General features: G+C 44.4%; 1 pseudogene; it reads left to right on the plus strand.

The window, feature by feature from the left end:
• The first annotated feature begins 2,485 nt into the window (after positions 1 to 2,485).
• On the plus strand, positions 2,486 to 3,700 carry LOC143865145 (wall-associated receptor kinase 5 pseudogene; annotated as a pseudogene).
• Positions 3,701 to 4,516: the final 816 nt, after the last annotated feature.

Below are 4,516 nucleotides of genomic sequence, written 5' to 3' on the forward strand. Positions count from 1 at the left end.
AGCTAGAGCTACTATTGGACATGAACGCAGAAAAAGAAACTAATAAAAGGCGCGCTCAAGAAGATTACAGAACTGAAAGCTCCCAAATCCGCAACCCTTCACAACCACGAACTACGCGAGCCGAACTGGTTTGAGCCGAACTGGCAGAGCAAAAAGCAGGAGAGTAAAAAGTAAAGGTAAGAAATGAAGGGTGAAAACCCTCCTTTTATAAGCCTTGGCGATGGGGGTATGCATTTAATGAAGGGCATGCGCGTCAAGGGCGCATGCATGGTGCCACGTGTCTTTCATTAATGACGGGCACAAACTTCGAGACAAGGACGTGAGAAATACGTGCGTATCTCCAAGAGACTGAGGGCATCCGTGAAGTACCCGCGTGAAGGCTAGCTCTCAAAAGCGATTGAGTCCATCACAAAAATGAGTTCGGCCCAAGCCGGACAGGATATAGCGCGTCCGCTACGCGACAAAAGTGAGTCCGGCCCAAGCCAGACAGGATATAACGCGTCCGCTACGCGACAAAAATGAGTCCGGCCCAAGCCGGACAGGATGTAACGCGTCCGCTACGCGACAAAAGTGAGTCCGGCCCAAGCCCGACAGGATATAACGCGTCCGCTACACGACAAAAATGAGTCCGGCCCAAGCCGGACAGGATATAACACGTCCGCTACGCGACAAAAATGAGTCCGGCCCAAGCCGGACAGGATATAACGCGTCCGTTATGCGACAAAAATGAGTCCGGCCCAAGCTGGACAGGATATGGCGCGTCCGCTACGCGACAAAAATGAGTCCGGCCCAAGCCGGACAGGATATAACGCGTCCGCTACGCGACAAAAATGAGTCCGGCCCAAGCTGGACAGGATATGACGCGTCTCGCTACGCGACAAAAATCAGTCCGGCCCAGGCCGGACTGACAAAAATCCGGACTGATTCCCAGGCCGGACTGACAAATTTCCGGACTGATTCCCAGACCGGACTGATAAATTTCCGGACTGATTTCCAGCTCAGACAAACAGATTTTCCAGACTGATTTTCAGGCCGGACAAACGGCTTCGCCGGACAGACTCTTCCCGATTAGGAATGCGACTCACCACACTTCCCCAAATCACTACAATGACTTGGAGAACTGGGAGGAAACTGATGGGGTATAAAAACAGCAACCTGTAACAGGTCGACACCTGTCCAGGGGTATTATTGTAATTACCTCAGAGTAGGTAAACTCAAACCTATGGCAGGTCGACACCTGTCCTAGAGTAGGTGAGCTCAAACCTATAGCAGGCCGCTACCTGTCCAGGTGTGGGTAATCCCACGTCACCAATTTTCCCCTATAAAAGGGGATTCAATGTTCAAACCAATGGGTAATGCAATACCTTCTCTTCTCCCACTCTTAAAACTAGCTCTGCACTCTTGCACATACTGACTTGAGTGTTGAAGGGCCTGTCCGGAGCAACACCCCGGTTGGTCTTCTGACCTCGTTTGCTCCTTGCGCAGGACTCAACTCCTTAGCTCCCTCACTTCAGTTCCTCGGGCCGTCCAGCTCAGCTCTGACGTCACTGCCGTACCTGTTACCGATTTTAGGTCTAACATGTTTCATTGAAGGCTTCGACATAACCTTCAATCACTCATTCAATCCTCCAAAGCCTTTTGTTTCTACTACCAACTTTGAGGTTCTAGAGATTATATATACACCGACGTTCATATATTAGAACGATGGTGAAGGGCTCTTCCCACTAGGGTTGATCTCATGAGAGACAGAGAGAGAGTAATCATTCTATAAAAAAGAAGAAAGGCATTTCGTGGCTGGCTCTTGCATGAAATGATAATTAAAAATATAAATTTCTACGCGATTTTTTTGGTAGCTTCCCCTACTTTTTATTAGAGATTTCTTCCTTGGCTCAAATGGAGCTTATTGGGAACTGTAACATCCAATGAAAACATTCTACATAGAGAGAGAAGGGTGAAAATACCAACTTCTAAATGCAAAATGATTTACACTACAAGTAAATTTAAAAGGGAAACAATAAGTTGTGGAGGACTTTTCTTCTGTCCTATTTTCTCCAAATGAACCCATATTTTAGATTGCAAAATTTCAACCCCATGGAAAGTCCTCCTATGGAAAACAATCGATCCCCTAAGACATTTACTAAATCCACATTTACTAAACCCGGTCTCTCTCTCTCTCTCTCTCTCTCTCTCTCTCTCATGCATAGGCGGAAGCGCGCCCACACACATGAAATACTTTGTATTACATTATTTAGATAATGTGGATTGTTTCTCCATCCTCAATGTTTATATAGCTATCAAAGACGAGGTCCCTCTCGAGTCTACCTTTGGAGGTCTGTAAATGGAGTCCCACTAGTGGAAACTAGATGGGACCATTTCAACTCGTGAGGATGCCTTGTATCACACATAAAGGGGGTCTCATCTCTCCCAAGAATTATTTACATGGGGTCCCATTACGTCTTTCTTTCCCAATCCTTGATAATTTTAACATCTTGCTCATGTCCTGTGTGTTGATTCAGGTGTATGTGTAAGCCTTCTGTTTCTACTTATTAGCAGTTCTTGGATATACTGGGGACTAAGGAAAAGAAAGCTCATCAAACTAAAAGAGAAATTCTTCCAACAAAACGGAGGCTTGCTATTACAAGAACAAATTTCTTCCCATGAAAGTGTTACCAATACAGCCAAGATCTTTACTGAAGAGGTACTTAGAAGGGCAACTGACAATTATGACCAAAATCGAATCATTGGTCGAGGGGGTTATGGTACAGTTTACAAAGGAATTTTAGCAGATCATCGAATAGTTGCCATTAAGAAGTCCAGAGTAGCCGATGGAATCCAAATCGAGCAATTTATAAATGAGATTTCTATTCTTTTACAAATCAACCATAGGAATGTAGTGAAGTTGTTGGGTTGTTGCTTGGAGACTGAAGTTCCCTTACTAGTTTACGAATTTATCTTTAATGGAACCCTCTTCCACCATGTCCATGGCAAAGGTGATGCGTCTTCCATTTCATAGGAAAACCGTTTGAGAATCGCTTCTGAAGCTGCAGGAGCACTTGCTTATCTGCATTCAACAACTTCCTTACCAATCATTCATAGAGATGCCAAATCTACCAACATACTATTAGATGAAAATTATACAGCAAAAGTGTCTGATTTTGGAGCTTCAAAATTGGTTCCTTTGGATTATACTGAAATAACAACGTTAGTGCAAGGGACCCTAGGATACTTGGATCCGGAATACTGTCAGACAAGTCAATTAACAAAGAAGAGTGATGTCTATAGCTTTGGAGTGGTTCTTTTAGAGCTCTTAACAGGGGAGCAACCAGTTTCTTCTGATAGATCCGAGAAAGAGAGAACTCTTTCTATGTATTCCATTTCGTCAATGAAAGAAAACCGTCTTTTTGAAATCTTGGAGAAACGAGTGCTGGATGAGGGAGGGACATAGCAAATCTATGTAGTTGCTGATCTTGCAAAGAGGTGCTTGAGAATGAGAGGAGAAGAAAGGCCGACGATAAAAGAGGTGGTTGTGGAGCTCGATGGGTTGAGAAGGTTGGAGGTACATCCTTGGGTTGAACTGAATCAGAACGAGAGTGAATATTTGCTTGGTGAACCATCCAGACTCTACAACAGTAGCCAAGGTGTTGGGAAAGATAGTTTGGAAGCCAAAGACGTCTTATTAGAGTTAGAGATGGGACGGTGATTTCGCTGCTCGTTATTAAGATTATTAAGTTCTTATTGTTAGCAAAAAGATTATTGTTGACCAAAATAGAATGTTTTCTATTGTAAGTTGTAGACACCCCATTTTGACCGTGCCCTAAACCCTCCAAGTTTGAGAAAACCCCACCGAATCAATCAACTAGGGTCCCAAAATTCACCCTAAGCTAGGTTAAGGCTCCAGCTAGGTCCCTGCGAAATTTCGTCAAAATCCGAGCGCGTTTGCCTAGCGAACGAGTCGAGCAAAGTCGTAGTACAAGTTCTTAGAAGAGGGGTGGATTATCCTGGATGGGGCCAAACCATGGCCGAATAAAACAAGAATTGCGGGCGCGCTTTATTCATTTTCCGCGCGCCCATCATTTTGGAGTGCCAATATAAGCAGCTCGTATTACCTATATAAAAAACATTTTCGTTTAAAAAAAAAAGAGGAGGATTTTCAGATCTAGGTTTTCTTAAAAAAAACCCAAATCACAGATATGGGAAAGAGAGGGAGAGAAAGAGAAAAATCTGGTCTAACCCTAACCCAAACCCTAGTTCGTTGGCATCTTCTCCGGCTAGATCTGCAAGAGTTCCGGTAAACCCCGGCCATGACTCCTTCTTCTCCGGTCGTAGCTCATCTTCTCCGTGGATCTGATCGGAGCTCCGAAACAAGAAATGAAGAGAGGAGAGATCTGCTAGAAGAATAGCAGAGAATCAAATCAGAGAGAGAAGCTCTACGATCTTGATGCTATACCTTTTCCGATCATTCTTCGGTCTAGCTCCGGCCAGCTCATTCTCCATATTTTCTGGACATTTTCTCCGA

The sequence above is a fragment of the Tasmannia lanceolata genome, unplaced genomic scaffold, assembly GCF_043159265.1.
Source record: "Tasmannia lanceolata isolate RefF3 unplaced genomic scaffold, GAP_Taslan_0.1 ptg000003l, whole genome shotgun sequence".
NCBI classification, from domain to species: domain Eukaryota; kingdom Viridiplantae; phylum Streptophyta; class Magnoliopsida; order Canellales; family Winteraceae; genus Tasmannia; species Tasmannia lanceolata.